At 51.2% G+C, this 18,063-nt stretch overlaps 1 protein-coding gene and 1 long non-coding RNA gene across 2 annotated transcripts in view; both read left to right on the plus strand.

The window, feature by feature from the left end:
• Window positions 1-18,063, plus strand: part of UNC79 (unc-79 subunit of NALCN channel complex) — a 228,455-nt gene that overhangs the window by 84,654 nt on the left and 125,738 nt on the right. The gene's annotated exons all lie outside the window — the stretch shown is intronic.
• Window positions 1,504-8,923, plus strand: LOC144894346 (uncharacterized). Its single transcript, XR_013625042.1, has 2 exons — window positions 1,504-2,157; window positions 8,352-8,923. It is a non-coding gene; the product is annotated as an uncharacterized LOC144894346 (long non-coding RNA).

An 18,063-nucleotide genomic window follows, 5' to 3' on the forward strand; every position in this document is an offset into this window, starting at 1 on the left:
TTCAATTTTTTCCATTAAGCGGTTTGGGAGACATAGAGGTGTAACGTTTTTCCAAGATGGCGTCCGTACCACGTGACCTATGACGTCGTAATTATCAACAACAAACTCTACAGGCAGAGGCGCTCCTACGGTAAAATTTCATGTCAATCGGACCAATGGTTGCCGAGAAAATGAATTTTTAAAATGCAGGGACGGCACGGTACGGCTTTACTTTTTTTAGAGGTGACACCCATCATTCTGAGAAAACTTGAAATAGTCTTTCATCATGTAGATTATCTTAAAAATTAACTAATTACGAGTACATGACTTAAAAATTCATTACATTGCCATATCTGTCAGGAAATGAGAGGAATCAAATTATTGGATACCTTCAAGCAGAATCTTCCATTAGGCATGGTGTCATCCTCTTTACCGTGAGAAGATGAACTATTTATGACCTCAGATGACGTTATCAAGCCACTGGATCGACAAGTGTTGTGTCAAGAAGTGGATGTCTCAGGATAAAGACCCCCCCCCCCCTCAAGACTGATACATTTGTAAGATGCATCTACGCCTTTGGTTTCACACAGACCAGGTTACTGCAAACACTCATTTATAATACTGCAACTGACTGCTTTGGATATTGCAGGACAAGTCTCAACGCCATCTTGAAGCATCTCTGTAATGCAGGAATCCGTGCTCACCGTCCTGTTCAGCATCCAAGACTTTCACCGTGACACATCCAAGCATGCTTGCCGTGGTCAAAACAGCACTTCCAATGGATATGGAGGTGATGGGCAAGTGTTATGTTCAGTGACAACTCCAGGTTTCTCCTTGAAAGGCATGATGGCCGTGCACAGGTCTACAGGAGATGCAACGAGCGCTATTCCCCAGTCTGAGTGCAGGAAGCCGCAAATTTTGGACGTGGAAGTGTCATGATCTGGGATGGTATTGCTGAAACCTTTTGCACCCACTTGATCCTTATCCAGGGCAATCTGACAGTGGATCGCTACATCCATGGCAATCTGATGCCCTTTTGACCACAGTGTTTTTTCTACAACTGGGAATACAACTATGAATGGAAGATTCTGGAAGAAACCAAAACACAGATCCAATGAATGGCTGCTTTGTTGTTTTGCTACAGAAGAGTTTTAACAGCTAAAGATAGATTATGTGAGGCAACAGCACAGGTATGATCCTCCAAATATCCCAACAGGTCCACCGATTTCGCCAACTTTGCTTGACGCACAGCATTTACCTGGCTGCTCATTACCTTGCTTGATGTTCAAACAAACAAAAATAAACAAATATATAAAGACCTATAGGATGATCACCATAGCACAGGCTTGATGGGCCCAATAGCCTTCTCCTGCATTGAAGTTTCTTGTAAGGGAAATCATATTGTTGCGAATATGGAATTTGGCCTCCATATCCGCTTGTAAATATTCCCCTATTTTCCCCAATACTCCCCAACTATCCCCAATCCCCCATTCCCTAGTCCCATTGTCTGTAAACAACAATCAGTAGAGCCGACCTTCCCCTTTTTCCCCCATTAAATGTCGTGCCCAGGTCCACCGCACCACACGTAGACCACTTTCGGACATCTTGCTAGTTATTCTTAGTCTATGTCAGTTAAGGCCTCATTTCCATTAATTATGACTCTTCGTTGCACCAGAATGTGATTATATGGCACCAGTAGTGAGTTTAGGACCTTTCCCATACCTCCTCCCATCTTCTTCCCCGTCTACAACAACAGAGGGGCACGGCGCTGCGCGGGGGGGAGTGTGCGTCCTCCCACCGGCTCGGTTAGCCGCCATCGACAATGCGCTCCAGACAACGCGCTCCAGACCATGCGCTCCACGGGGTTACCACAAAGGGGCTCCTTGTCAGCTCCTCGTCAAGGGCGGAGCCGGTAACCCCCCCGCACGCACCCAATGAGAAGCAACGTGCCGATTCCACGAGGCGGAGCTAACGAGCCGAGGGCGTGTCACTCCCCGCCGGATATACGCGGCCCCGCGCCGGATGTGACGTGAGATGCGCCCCCAGCTTGAGACGAAAAGACGCCACCTCGAGCGCTGTGCAACCTTCCGCATCTCTGGACCGGACCGGGTCGATCCTGCCCTGAGCCCAGGTGCACCTGGAGCCATCGACAACCGCTTTCCTGCCATCAACCCCCGTGTGAGTCAGCCTTGTCCCGTTTACCTGTCGTCTGTTGGGGTTAATATAAGGTTGTGTCTAAGTGCCTATCTTCCTTTGCTGTCCCTCTCGTCCCTGTAATCTGACCTTCCGTAACGAATATAATCTCCTCCGGAGGTCTTGAGAACCGTATCCCTGGTGTCGTCATTTTAATCCCAGCCGTGTGTCTGTTCCGTCATTGACCTAGCATCGCGCGACTAGTCAACGTTCGGGTATAATATCGAGTATAATCTTGTGCAGACGTGGTCATCCCAAAACCGCTCGGTGAATAACATCCAAGCCACGTCTGTAACAATTGGTGTCGAGGAGTGGAATTCGAACCCGGGACTAAATTTATTAGGCCCAAATTTGTAACAAGTAGAATCGATTCGGAGCGCGTTTCCCGCGCGTTATTAGGCCCAAATTTGTAACAAGTAGAATCGATTCGGAGCGCGTTTCCCGCGCGTTATTAGGCCCAAATTTGTAACAAGTAGAATCGATTCGGAGCGCGTTTCCCGCGCGAAATTATAACGGCCGAAATTTGTTTTGTTGTATAAAAACCCGAATTTTGAAAGTCGCGCTATGGCAGACCAAGACAGCTGGGGTCCGGTAGAGGAGAGTGAGGTAGGGTCGATCCAGGACCAAATTGAGGGACAAGAGGAGAGCGAAGCAGTGAGGGCGGCAGGGTCGCAAAATAGCGTTGTCATGCACGAGGTGGCCGCGGCGTCCACACCCGCGACCGTAGTGGCGCCACTGGTGGATTCGAACCTTTTTATCCTGCAAATGAGGGCCCTTATGGAACAAATGGGTGAGCAATTGGGAGACCAAATTAGAGGTTTGAAAAGCAGTATGGGGGTAATGGGGAACCGGATGGATGCTCAGGGTGAGCGATTGGAGGGCAAAATAGGGGTAATGAGGGACGAAGCGAGGGGTACCAGTGAGGGATTAGACAATAATTTTAAGGGATTAGACAATAATTTTAAGGGATTAGACATGAAATTTGGGAAATTAGACGATAGATTAGGGGAAATACAGGAGGGGTTAACGGGGGTAGAAAACAGAATGGCCGCTCAAGAGAATCAAATGGAAGGGATGCAAAAAGGGTTAGAGGGGTTAGAAAACACCATGGAAGGCAAATTGAGGGACATGAGGGACCAAGCGGAAAGGGAAGTTAACCAAATGGGGCAGCAGATAGAGGGGGTCAGAATGGGGGTAGAAACCAAACTGGATGCTCACAGGGAGGAAATGGAGCAGATGAGGGTGGCATCTGGGCAGGAGATGCAGGTGATGGGAGAAGAGATCAGAGGAGGTGTGAGTGAGGAGGTCGGAGGAGTGCGCGAGGAGGTGAGGCACTGTAAGGAGCACATGGAGAAGGAGGTGAGAAAGGGGACTGTAAAGTTACAAGGGGGCATAGAGGACCTGACGCAGGAGGTGGAGCAGCTGACGGTGGGACAGACGGAGTTAGTGGAGCAGGTTCAAAGGAACACTGCGGTATTAGGAGGTTTAAAAGCGACACAAAACGACATAAAAAACGACTTGATAGCGACAAAGAGGGAATGTCAGATGGTACGTGAGGGACTGACAACGAGGTTGGACGAGGTGATAGAGGTAATGGAGACGAAGGACCGGCAGGTGAGGACGCACCTGGAAACGGTCAAGGTAGCCTTAGAGGATGAGCTTGAGGAGACGTACCGGGGAATAAAAGAGGTGAAGCACAAATTAGAAGAAGTGGAAGAAGGGATGAGCGAAATTAAGAAGCGACGGAGAGGGGATAAGAAAGAGATAAAAGAGGAGATAAAAGAATTGGTCCAAAGTCTGTGTTTGGATCGTGATGATGTGCTCAGTAACCGGATGAGGGATTCGCAGGTGATGGAGGAGAAGCGAAGAGGAAGAGGACCCGGTGTAAGTGGTGACCAATATGGTCGTGCGTATGATGCGCCAGGGGATTTAATAAGCTTGGGGGTCGAGATAGACCCGGGTGTTCGTGAGAGGCCATTGGTGAAGTGTGCGACAGGTCTGGTGTGCGAAAAAGGAGGTGTGCGAGAAAGTCCGACTCTGGGGTGTGTGAGGAAAAAGTGCGTGCCAAGGAGTGAGGGTGCTGGCGAGAGTGAGTCGGTCGTAGCGCATGTGCGAGGGGGCACATGGAAGCGCGGTGTGGTAAGTGTTACAGAGGGTGTGACGGGAGAGTGTGCGCGAGAAAGGTGTGCGCGAGAAAGGTGTGTGACGGACAGGTGCATGAGGAAAGAGTGCGCTGTCAGAAGTAAGGAAGAGTGTCCACCTGTGGTAAGTGTTACAGAGGGTGTAACGGGGGAGTGTGCGAGAGAAAGGTGTGTGACGGACAGGTGCATGAGGAAAGAGTGCGCTGTCAAGGGTAAGGGTGAGTGCGCTGTCAAGAATGGAGGTGAGAGTAGTGAGAGTGACAAGGAGAGTGAGCTGGTTGTGACAGGTGAGCGAGGATGTACACCTGGGATGGAAGGATGCACACCTGGAATGGTAGAGCGTGTGTGGGAAGGCACATTTGAGTTGGTAGTGAGGCACGTGGTTGGGTGTGCGAATGAGGGCACACCTGTGATTGTCACAGAGGAGGTGACCGAGGAGGGGGCTCGAAGAGGTGTATTGGTGAGGTGTGCGAGCAACGAATGTGTGCCAAAGTGTTCGGTGGTCAGGTGTGTGACCAAGGCTGTGAGTGGAATGGGTGTACCGAGGTGTGTAAGGAAAGGTACGAGGGGCATGGAAACGGCTGGATGTGTGAGCGAGGAACGGGCTGCGGGATGTAAGCATGCAGGTGAAGCATCGACGTTAGACGGGATAGAGTTTAGAACGACTTATAGCCGAATCGGGCCCTCGGTGCGTGCTGGGCCTCGCTTTGAACGGCCGCGTCCGTGCTCCACTAGGCGGAGCGGGCAGCCCGATAGGAAGGGTCGTTATGGCGACCACGTTTTGTTGAGACGTGCCGGCAGGTCGAGATCGGGACATTGGATGGCTCCACGCCGAGGTGGTGCGTGGGATCTCGGCCCGGGTAAGCCCCCGTCCCTGCCCCGAATGCCGGACGCATCCAGCCGCTGGCACAAAACAACCAGCATCCATTGCTTGGCTTTACGAAGCCGGGCTTTGGACAGGGATTGGCGCACCGAGAGGTATTAGTGAGTCGACTGGGTGATGAGGTTAGTGTTTTGGCCCCAAAATTAGAGAAAAACAAAATTTGGTGATTGGCAAGGGATTGGCAGTAGTGATTGGCAGATGATGGGCAGTGATTGGCAAATTTTTAATTTGTTGAAATTTGATGTGCAAAATTGGTAGTGAGAGACCCCCGATGTGGTGGGATGGAAAACCCACCATCCCTCACAGAGTGGGGGCAAAGGAGCACTAGCTTATGGGGTGTATGGCAGTGAAAACTAGCCCGGGGGGGTTAGGATATGGTGTGTAGGGATCTAGCGAGGATTGACATTAGGTGACGTTAAGTTTAGTTAGTGACTGATACCTGTAGTAGGGACGCAGGTAGATTAGTGTGGATGATAATGACGAGGGAGCGCAATAGTTTAAAGGGACGACTGGGAAGCGCAAGTTTCAGAAGGGAGTAGTTAGCTGAGATGATGCCGTGTTTGTGAGAATTGAACAGGTGTGATTGCACAGGTGTGCAACTGGACAGGTGTGTGGAGCAGTGTATGAGTAGTGAGTGTGTGGATCAGCGCGAATGCGCTTGGGGAGAGAAGGGTGCAGGTGGCACCAGGTGTGAGAGCACAGGTGTGCAGGTACAGGTGTGTGGAGAGAGTTGGAGTGAGTGGTACGGAGTGGTGTGCATGGTGCGAAGGTGTGGATGGGGGAAGAGTGGACCCCTTTCACGAGTACCCGGGGCGGGTAGTGTAAGTGTTAGGTAGAGGGTGCAGGTAAATTGTGGTTGGATATTGGCATTTGTGGTGCGGTTGCAGAATGGTATTGTGGATGGGTGCATTAGTGTTGTGGAAATGGCTGGGCGTGTAGCCTGTTAGTGTGTGTAGTTGGTTGGGCACTCCACCACTGTGAGGATGTCGGCCAGGTGAGGCCGCAGGTGGGCTCTGGGAGCCGGTAGAGTTGTGGATGGGGCCCGAGGATCCGGAGGATGGACCCGGGTAGCCCAGTGCCAGAGAGGGCACCGAGTGGGGAGAGTGCCAGAGGGCCTTCCCCAGGTAGTTAGGTTAGGGTAAGGAGCAGGTAAGCTCGGAGGCAACTGCAGTGGTGGAGGTGTGCAGGTGGGTGGACCCACTGGGAGAGGTACACGCCACAGCCCAGAAATTGTGCGAGGGCACCGGGAGATGAATCGGGGGAGTGAGACCCCAAATTGAAGAGCACCACAGTTTGGCCAATGGGAATTGGTTTTTAGAACCCATAGTGTAAGAGGGCCAATGGTTTGGCCAGAGAAAGACCCCGGGTAGTGTAAAGTTGTTAAAGTCATTTAGGAAATAGTTAGGATTGACGAACCTGTCGCACCATACGCAGCCACTTACCTGTGGTGATGATGATGACTCCACACCTGTGTTTTCTTTGTTTTGTTGCAGGAAATGAAATTGCTGTGTGGATTGTGAGACGCATCACGACGTGGATGAGACATTGGGGTGATTCCATCTCTCCCTCCCTAGGAGGGACTGATGATGAATTGGTAATGGCAAATTTTGATGTGCAGTTGGAGATGGCAAATTTTGATGAGAGTTGAAAATGGCAAATTTGATTGGTTAGGAGGGAGAGAAGACGAATTTGGTTTATGGGAGGAACGGGGAAGACAGTAGGGATGTTTGTTGATTTGTAAAGTAGATGTTTATGGGTAGTGTTGTGTTGTGTGGATACAGTAAGGGGTAAGGGAGGGGCCATGTAGGTTACCTGGTGGGGGGGGGGGGGGGGAGCGTACGGTAGGAACGTACCTGTCTCACCTGGTTCCCATGTGCCCCCAGTGTGCATTACCTTGCATTGCGTGCACTTTTGCGCCCTTACCACCTTACTCACTTGTCTGCTTCTTTTGTCTCCCACCTCCGAGGATCTGGCTTTGGGGTAGAGAGAGAGGAGAGAGAGGTGCTGGCTACGCAGTTGTGGGCCTGCACTTTCGCTGCTTGCTGCTTGGATCGATACACCATATGGACCGCAATGTTTGTGGCCACCCACCATGGACCGCAGCTCTTTTGCGGCCAAGCACCACCCGTGGATGGACCTATGGGTCAACGTGGCACCTATGCCATGCAGGTGAACCACTTTTAGTTGACACCACTGAAGGCCACAATATAGAAATGGACGCGGTTGGCGCCTTTCTTTATTTTTTGAAAGAGGCAAGAAGGCCAAGTGCACCACACGAAGGCAAGACCAGCGGCAGAACATCGGCCGGCTGCGACACCACCGGTGATTTGTAAACACTTTATTGGTGCACCGGATGGTGCTCACTGTGTGATGGGGTGGTGCTTGATGCTTGGAAGGGGTGCTCTGCACGTTATTAAAGGCCGTCGGCCACAGAGCACTCGTGGGTTGGTGTATCGATGCTGGCAAGCGTGCTCTCTCTATGCATAACATCTGCATGTGTTCCTCCAAAAACAGGTCCTGGATCGTAGTGTAAATATCAGCGTAGTCTTGTGTAAATAATGCTCCCTACCGGCTGTATGTTTAGTTTGAGGATTCTTTCCGGATTCGGTTATCCTGTGGGTGTGTTTCTGTGAGGAGAAGGGTGCAACGTCGCAGGGGGACATATTTACTCATTCGTGAATATCTGTAAAACTGTCGCACTCAGGGTAGAGTTAATAGTAGTGGGAACTACATTGCGTGCCACACTAAAGTAGGTAAAAATTTATCGGGTCGGGACGCCCCGAGGGTAGAGAAGGGTGCAATGTTGCGAATATGGAATTTGGCCTCCATATCCGCTTGTAAATATTCCCCTATTTTCCCCAATACTCCCCAACTATCCCCAATCCCCCATTCCCTAGTCCCATTGTCTGTAAACAACAATCAGTAGAGCCGACCTTCCCCTTTTTCCCCCATTAAATGTCGTGCCCAGGTCCACCGCACCACACGTAGACCACTTTCGGACATCTTGCTAGTTATTCTTAGTCTATGTCAGTTAAGGCCTCGTTTCCATTAATTATGACTCTTCGTTGCACCAGAATGTGATTATATGGCACCAGTAGTGAGTTTAGGACCTTTCCCATACCTCCTCCCATCTTCTTCCCCGTCTACAACAACAGAGGGGCACGGCGCTGCGCGGGGGGGAGTGTGCGTCCTCCCACCGGCTCGGTTAGCCGCCATCGACAATGCGCTCCAGACAACGCGCTCCAGACCATGCGCTCCACGGGGTTACCACAAAGGGGCTCCTTGTCAGCTCCTCGTCAAGGGCGGAGCCGGTAACCCCCCCGCACGCACCCAATGAGAAGCAACGTGCCGATTCCACGAGGCGGAGCTAACGAGCCGAGGGCGTGTCACTCCCCGCCGGATATACGCGGCCCCGCGCCGGATGTGACGTGAGATGCGCCCCCAGCTTGAGACGAAAAGACGCCACCTCGAGCGCTGTGCAACCTTCCGCATCTCTGGACCGGACCGGGTCGATCCTGCCCTGAGCCCAGGTGCACCTGGAGCCATCGACAACCGCTTTCCTGCCATCAACCCCCGTGTGAGTCAGCCTTGTCCCGTTTACCTGTCGTCTGTTGGGGTTAATATAAGGTTGTGTCTAAGTGCCTATCTTCCTTTGCTGTCCCTCTCGTCCCTGTAATCTGACCTTCCGTAACGAATATAATCTCCTCCGGAGGTCTTGAGAACCGTATCCCTGGTGTCGTCATTTTAATCCCAGCCGTGTGTCTGTTCCGTCATTGACCTAGCATCGCGCGACTAGTCAACGTTCGGGTATAATATCGAGTATAATCTTGTGCAGACGTGGTCATCCCAAAACCGCTCGGTGAATAACATCCCAGCCACGTCTGTAACAATATCTTACTATAATTCACCAAATGTCCGTCTGTCCGTTCGAAGGTACCGCAAAAACGGCTCAACCGATCGCAACGATATTTTGGGTGGGTATTCCTGGGACCCCTGGGAGTAAAATAGGCGATATTGTTTTTCCAATTTTCCCGTTTTTCCAAACACGATGGAATAATATTTACCGATATGAACAGTGATGTGGCTTTTATTGAATCTCTACAAATACTGTTTAGATTTTGAGGACAATTATGAACCTGCCGCGAATGCGGAAGTGGATAGATTACGGCAATGAGCGGGTTTCATAATATCCAAATACAACCGTCATTTAAAACAGTATTTTGTTAAATTATCAATTGATGATTGTAATTGAGTGAATACAATTACGATTTTGAATTCGTAATTGTGTTCACCCAATCGTACGGAACTTCACATCAGGATTTAAATATTTGTTTATGTCACGAATGTTGTTAAAAGTTTATTTTTTATATTAATGTTATGTCATTTGTGATTGGAGTTATGCTGTTTGGAATGAAAAAAGAGATATCGAGTTCAAGTTAATGACGACATGCCGTGACGGTTTCTACTTTCTAAAAGTGAACTTCGCGGATTGCCATATGCAGATTCGCCACGGTTCCACGATCGATGTTTCTATACGTCAATGTACCCGTTTGTTTGCGAAGGGGTACGTTTTTCATGAAAGTCCTTCACGAACTTGCTGTCCATGTCTGACGTGCGACTGAAGGTGCTACAGGAATGTGGAATTTATTGGTTTCATGCTTTAGCATTCGCCGTATCTGCATTGTCTGTTTGCTTTTGGCCTCCCACCCGTGCGTAGCACGGGTACCTCACTAGTTATTATAATATAGACCTGAGGGCCTTGTAATACATCAATAGCACACACCATTGCCTTTTAGAATTCAAAAATGAGGTGAATTTCCTCCATAATTTATAAACTCGTTGCCAGTCTAGTCAACTGACCTAGTGGTTTTGTCTCTCTTGGAGGTGGTCAGGTACATTGTAGACCTGAGAGTCAGGCAGGCCAAAACAAAAGCCAGGCAGGGAGGGAGAGCAGGGGGTGGGAGGGGGGGAGGGGGAAGGGAGTGGTTTAAAATTGACAGTTGTTGTTTTTTTTTTTTGGTTTTTTTTTGTTATTTCTGACTTTTACAACTTACAAGCAAGCTGTACAGTAAACCCTCAAATATCGCGGGTTTTAATGTCGTGGGTTTTGAACAATCGTGAGCAACCTATTGTGTTCCGATCCGTTATTGCAGTTTTTGAGCTGAGATGAGTCATTGCTTGCGTCTGTGTATGATAACCTCGCATTACAAGACCTTTCTTGTTTCTCACGCACCATTAACTGTAGTAACCAGACCAGCATACTAAACGAATATAAGTTTAATAAGGAATCGTCTTCAATGGGAAATGACGTATATATATTGTTGCGGATATGGGATTTGGCCTCCATCCATATCCGCTTGTAAATATTCCCCTATTTCCCCAATACTCCCCAACTATCCCCAATCCCCCATTCCCTAGTCCCATTGTCTGTAAACAACACTCTGTAGAACCGACCTTCCCCTATTTCCCCCCTTAAATGTCGTGCCCAGGTTCACCGCATCTCACGTAGACAACTTTCGGACATCTTGCTAGTTATTCTTAGTCTATGTCAGTTAAGGACTCGTTTCCATTAATTCTGACTCTTCGTTGCACCAGAATGTGATTGTATGGCACCATTAGTAAGTTTAGGACCTCCCAATACCTCCCCGCATCTCTTCCTCATGGAACAACAACACCAACAACAACAGCGGTGGCGGCGCGGTGGCGGCGCGGGGAGTGCGCGTCCTCACTCCGGCTTGGTTAGCCGCCATTGAACATGTGCTCCGACGGGGTTACCACGCAGGGGCTCACTGTCAGCTCCTCGTCAAGGGCGGAGCCCGGTAACCCCCCGCACCCAATAAGAAGCGGCGGACCGATTCCATCTGGGGCGGAGCTAACGAGCCGAGGGCGTGTCACTCCCCGCTGGACATGCGCAGGAAGACGGAGGGACGTCAGATGCGCCTCAGCTTGGAGAGAAACGGACGCCACCTCCAGCGCGACGATACCTACCCACATCTCTGGACCGGACCGGGTCGATTCTGCCCCTGAGCCAAGGTGCACCTTGAGCTATCGACTGCCTGCCCTTCCTTGCCATCAATCCCCGTGTAAGTCAGTCTTGTCCCGTTTGTCTGTGGTCTGTCGGGAATAAGATAAGACTGTGTCTAAGTGCCCATCTTGCTGTGCTTTACCTCTTGCCGTGTAATCTAACCGCTCTGCATCACCAATATTATATCCTCCTCCGGAGGTCTTGAGAACTGTACCCCTTGTGTCATTGCCTTAATCCCAGCCGTTGTGTCCTTTCCTTCATTGATCTAGCGTAGCGCGATTCGGCCAACGTTCGAGTGTAATCGGGTAAACTGTGCGAAAACGGCGGCCATTCCGCTCGGCCCATCATAACATCTAAGTCGTGTCCGTAACAATTGGTGTCAGGAGTGGGATTGGACCCGGAGCGCGTTTCACACGCTCGAAATTATAACGGCGAAATTTGATTGTGTTTTACAAAAATAAAAACCCGAATTTTGAAAGTCGCGCTATGGCGGATCAAGACGGCTGGGTTCCGGTAGAGGAGAGTGAGGCAGGGTCGATCCAGGATCAAATTGAGGGACATGAGGTGAGCGAAGCAGTGAGGGTGGCAGGGTCGCAAAATGGCGGCCTCGCGCACGAGGTTGCGGGCGCGCAAAATGGCGCCTCGCACATAGCTACGGCGGCCGCACCCGCTGCACAAGTGGGAGGGATGGCCCAAATGCAGGCCCTCATGGAGCAATTTATGATGCAAATGACGGCCCTTATGGAAAAGAATAGTGAGCAATTGGGGGTAATGGGAAACCAAATGGGGGTAATGGGGAACCGGATGGAGGCTCAGAGTGACCAAATGGGGGTAATGGGGAACCGGATGGAGGCTCAGAGAGAGCAAATGGGGGTAATGAGGGACGAAGCGAGGGGTACCGGTGAGGGGTTAGACAACGGGATAAAAGAGGTAAAGAATGGGTTAATGGGGGTAGAAAACAGAATGGCCGCTCAAGAGAATCAAATGGAAGGGATGCAATAGGGGTTAGAGGGGTTAGAAAACAGTATGGAAGGCAAATTGAGGGACATGAGGGACCAAGCGGAAAGGGAAGTTAAACAAATGGGGCAGCAGATAGAGGGGGTCAGAATGGGGGTAGAAACCAAACTGGATGCTCACAGGGAGGAAATGGAGCAGATGAGGGTGGCATCTGGGCAGGAGATGCAAGTGATGGGAGAAGAGATCAGAAGAGGTGTGAGTGAGGAGGTCGGAGGAGTGCGCGAGGAGGTGAGGCACTGTAAGGAGCGCATGGAGAAGGAGGTGAGAAAGGGGACTGTAAAATTGCAAGGGGGTATAGAGGAGTTGACGCTGGGAGTAGAACAGCTGACGGAGGGACAAAAAGGACTAACGGAGCAGGTTCAAAGGAACACTGCGGTATTAGGAGGGTTAAAAGCGACACAGAAAGAACTAAAAGACGACTTGATAGCGACGAAGAGGGAATGTCAGATGGTACGCGAGGGACTGACAACGAGGTTGGACGAGGTGACGGAGGTAATGGAGACGAAGGACCGGCAGGTGAGGACGCACATGGAAACGGTCAAGGTAGCCTTAGAGGACGAACTTGAGGAGACGTACCAGGAAATAAAAGAGGTGAAGCAGAAATTAGAAGAAGTGGAAGAAGGGGTGAGCGAAATTAAGAAACGACGGAGAGGGGATAAGAAAGAGATAAAGGAGGAAGTAAAAGAATTGGTCCAAAGTCTGTGTTTGGATCGTGATGATGTGCTCATTAACCGGATGAGGGATTCGCAGGTGATGGAGGAGAAGCGAAGAGGAAGAGGACCCGGTGTAAGTGGTGACCAATATGGTCGTGCGTATGATGCGCCAGGTGATTTAATAAGGAGCTTGGGGGTCGAGATGGACCCGGGTGTTCGTGGGAGGCCGTTGGTGAAGTGTGCGACAGGTCTGGTGTGCGAAAAAGGAGGTGTGCGAGAAAGTCCGACTCTGGGGTGTGTGAGGAAAAAGTGTGTGCCAAGGAGTGAGGGTGCTGGCGAGAGTGAGTCGGTCGTAGCGCGTGTGCGAGGGAGCACATGGAAGCGCGGTGTGGTAAGTGTTACAGAGGGTGTGACGGGAGAGTGTGCGCAAGAGTGTGCGCGAGAAAGGTGTGTGACGGACAGGTGCATGGGGAAAGAGTGCGCTGTCAAAGGCAAGGAAGAATGCACGCCTGTGGTGAGTGTTACAGAGGGTGTGACGGGAGAGTGTGCGCAAGAGTGTGCGCGAGAAAGGTGTGTAACGGACATGTGCATGAGGAAAGAGTGCGCTGTCGGGAGTAAGGGTGAGTGCGCTGTCAAGAATGGAGGTGAGAGTAGTGAGAGTGGCACGGAGAGTGAGTTGGTTGTGACAGGTGAGAAAGGAAGCACACCTGGAATGGTAGAGCGTGTGTGGGAATGCACGCTGGAATTGGTAGTGAGGCACGTGGTTGGGTGTGTGGGTGAGAGCACACCTGTGGTTGTCACAGAGGAGGTGACCGAGGAAGGGGCGCGAAGAGGTGTGTTGGTGAGGTGTGCGAGCGACGAATGTGTGCCAAGGTGTTCGGTGGTCAGGTGTGTGACCAAGTCGGTGAGCGGAATGAGTGTACCGAGGTGTGTAAGAAAAGGTACGACGAGGAGCATGGAAACGGCTGCATGTATGAGCAAGAAAGGGGTAGCGTATGCATGTAAGCGTGCAGGTGAAGCATCGACGGTAACCGGGTTAGAGGTTAGAACGACTTGTAGCCGAATCGGGCCCTCGGTGCGTGCCGGGCTTCGCGTGCCGCGAGAACCAGCGGGGATCCGAGCCACGGCGGGTTCGAAAGGACCGCCGTGCGCGATCCACGCTGGGCCTCGCGTGGAACGGCCGCGTCCGGGCTCCACTAGGCGGAGCGGGCAGCCCGATAGGAAGGGTCGTCATGGCGACCACCTTCTATTGAGACGTGCCGGCAGGTCGAGATCGGGACATTGGATGGCTCCACGCCGAGGTGGTGCGTGGGATCTCGGCCCGGGTAAGCCCCCGTCCCTGCCACAAATGCGGGATGTATCCAGCCGCTGGCACCAAACAACCCGCATTCATGGCTTGGCTGTACGAAGCCGGGCTGTTGACGTGAATTGGCGCACCGAGAGGCATTAGTAAGTAGACTGTAATGATGAGGTTAGTGTTTTGGACCCAAAATTAGAGAAAAACAAAATTTGATGATTGGCAAAGGATTGGCAGTAATGATTGGCAGATGATGGGTAGTGATTGGCAAATTTTTGATTTGTTGAAATTTGATGTGCAAAATTGGTAGTGGGAGATGCCCGATGTGGTGGGATGGCAACTCTGTCATCCCTCACAAACGTGGGGCAAATGCGCTATAGCTTATGGGGTGTATGGCAGTGAGAACTAGCCCGGGTGGGTTAGGATATCGTGTGTAGGGATCTAGCGAAGATGACATTAGGTAACGTTAAGGTTAGTTAGTGACAATGATACCTGTAGTGGGGACGCAGGTAGATTAGTGTGGATGATAATGACGAGGGAGCGCAATAGTTTAAAGGGACGACTGGGAAGCGCAAGTTTCAGAGGGGAGTAGTTAGATGAGATGATGCTGTGTGAGAACTGGACAGGTGTGTGGAGCAGTGAGGGTTGTGGATCAGCGCGAATGCGCTTGGGGAGAGAAGGGTGCAGGTGGCACCAGGTGTGAGAGCACAGGTGTGCAAGTACAGGTGTGTGGAATACATGGAGTATTGGAATGAGTGGTGTGGAGAGAGTTGGAGTAAGTGGTACGGAGTGGTGTGCATGGTGCGAAGGTGTGGATGGGGGAAGAGTGGACCCCCATCACGGATACCCGGGGCGGGTAGTGTAAGTGTTAGGTAGAGGGTATAGGTAAATTGTGGTTGGATATTGGCATTTGTGGTGCGGTTGCAGAATGGTATTGTGGATGGGTGCATTAGTGTTGTGGAAATGGCTGGGCGTGTAGCCTGTTAGTGTGTGTAGTTGGTTTGGGCACTCCACCACTGTGAGGATGTCGGCCAGGTGAGGCCGCAGGTGGGCTCTGGGAGCCGTTAGTGTCAGTGGGTGCCTGAGGATCCCGGGTGTGGATCGGGCAGCCCGTGCCAGAGAGGGCACTGAGGGGGTGAGAGTGCGAGAGGGCCTTCCCCAGTTAGTTAGGTTAGGGTGAGGAGCTAGGTAAGCTCGGGTGGCAACTGCAGTGGTGGAGGTGTGCAGGTGGGTAGACCTGCTGGGAGAGCTACACGTCACAGCCCAGAAATTGTGCGAGGGCACCGGGAGATGAATCGGGGGAGTGAGACCCCAAATTGAAAAGCACCACAGTTTGGTCAATGGGAATTGGTTTTTAGAACCCATAGTGTAAGTTGGCCAATGGATTGGCAGGGAAAGACCCCGGGTAATGTAAAGTTGTTAAAGTCATTTAGGAAATAGTTAGGATTGATGAACCTGTCGCACCATACGCAGCCACTTACCTGTGGTGATGATGATGACTCCACACCTGTGTTTTCTTTGTTCTGTTGCAGGAAATGAGAATTAATGTTTGGATTTGTGAGACGCATCACGACGTGGATGAGACATTGGGGTGATTCCATCTCTCCCTCCTTAGGAGGGACTGATGATGAATTGGAGATGGCAAATTTTGATGTTGAGTTGGAAATGGCAAATTTGATTGGTTAGGAGGGAGAGAAGACGAATTTGGTTTATGGGAGGAACGGGGAAGACAGTAGGGACGTTTGTTGATTTGTAAAGTAGATGTTTATGGGTAGTGTTGTGTTTTGTGGATACAGTAAGGGGTAAGGGAGGGGCAATGTAGGTTACCTGGTGGGGGGGGGGGGGCGTACGGTAGGAACGTACCTGTCTCACCTGGTTCCCATGTGCCCCCAGTGTGCATTACTTTGTATTGCGTGCACTTTTGCGCCCTTACCACCTTACTCACTTGTCTTCTTCTTTTGTCTCCCACCTCCGAGGATCTGGCTTTGGGGCAGAGAGAGAGGAGAGAGAGGTGCTGGCTCCGCAGTTGTGGGCCTGTACTTTCGCTGCTTGCTGCCTGGATCGATACACCATATGGACCGCAATGTTTGTGGCCGCCCACCATGGACCGCAGTTCTTTTGCGGGCAAGCACCACCCGTGGATGGACCTCTGGGTCAACGTGGCACCTATGCCATAGAGGTGAACCACTATAGTTGGCCCCCTGACGGCCACAATACAGAAATGGACGCGGTTGGCGCCTTTCTTTATTTTTGAAAGAAGCCAGAAGGCCAAGTACACCACATGAAGGCAAGACCAGTGGCAGAACATCGGCCGGCTGCGACACCACCGGTGACGTTGAACACTTTATTGGTGCACCGGATGGTGCTGACTGTACATGATAGGGTGGTGCTTTTGGTGCTTGGATGGGGTGCTCTGCACATTATTAAAGGCCGTAAGGCCACAGGGCACTCGTGGGTTGGTGTATCGATGCTGGCATGCGTGCTCTCTCTATGCATAACATCTGCATGTGTTCCTCCAAAGACAGGTCCTGGATCGTAGTGTAAATATCAGTGTAGTCTTGTATAAATGATGCTCCCTACCGGCTGTATGTTTAGTTTGAGGATTCTTTCCGCGATTCGGTTATCCTGTGGGTGTGTTTCTGTGAGGAGAAGGGTGCAACGTCGCAGGGGGACATATTTACTCATTTGTGAACATCTGTAAAACTGTCGCACTCAGGGTTGAGTTAATAGTAGAGGGAACTACATTTGAGTGCCACACTAACGTAGGTAAAGATTTATCGGGTCGGGACGCCCCGAGGTAGAGAAGGGTGCAATGTTGCGGATATGGGATTTGGCCTCCATCCATATCCGCTTGTAAATATTCCCCTATTTCCCCAATACTCCCCAACTATCCCCAATCCCCCATTCCCTAGTCCCATTGTCTGTAAACAACACTCTGTAGAACCGACCTTCCCCTATTTCCCCCCTTAAATGTCGTGCCCAGGTTCACCGCATCTCACGTAGACAACTTTCGGACATCTTGCTAGTTATTCTTAGTCTATGTCAGTTAAGGACTCGTTTCCATTAATTCTGACTCTTCGTTGCACCAGAATGTGATTGTATGGCACCATTAGTAAGTTTAGGACCTCCCAATACCTCCCCGCATCTCTTCCTCATGGAACAACAACACCAACAACAACAACAGCGGCGGCGGCGCGGGGAGTGCGCGTCCTCACTCCGGCTTGGTTAGCCGCCATTGAACATGTGCTCCGACGGGGTTACCACGCAGGGGCTCACTGTCAGCTCCTCGTCAAGGGCGGAGCCCCCCGCACCCAATAAGAAGCGGCGGACCGATTCCATCTGGGGCGGAGCTAATGAGCCGAGGGCATGTCACTCCCCGCTGGACATGCGCAGGAAGACGGAGGGACGTCAGATGCGCCTCAGCTTGGAGAGAAACGGACGCCACCTCCAGCGCGACGATACCTACCCGCATCTCTGGACCGGACCGGGTCGATTCTGCCCCTGAGCCAAGGTGCACCTTGAGCTATCGACTGCCTGCCCTTCCTTGCCATCAATCCCCGTGTAAGTCAGTCTTGTCCCGTTTGTCTGTGGTCTGTCGGGAATAAGATAAGACTGTGTCTAAGTGCCCATCTTGCTGTGCTTTACCTCTTGCCGTGTAATCTAACCGCTCTGCATCACCAATATTATATCCTCCTCCGGAGGTCTTGAGAACTGTACCCCTTGTGTCGTTGCCTTTATCCCAGCCGTTGTGTCCTTTCCTTCATTGATCTAGCATAGCGCGATTCGGCCAACGTTCGAGTGTAATCGGGTAAACTGTGCGAACACGGCGGCCATTCCGCTCGGCCCATCATAACATCTAAGTCGTGTCCGTAACA

This window comes from Myxine glutinosa, chromosome 11, assembly GCF_964187855.1.
Source record: "Myxine glutinosa chromosome 11, kmMyxGlut1.1, whole genome shotgun sequence".
Classification (NCBI taxonomy): Eukaryota; Metazoa; Chordata; class Myxini; order Myxiniformes; family Myxinidae; genus Myxine; species Myxine glutinosa.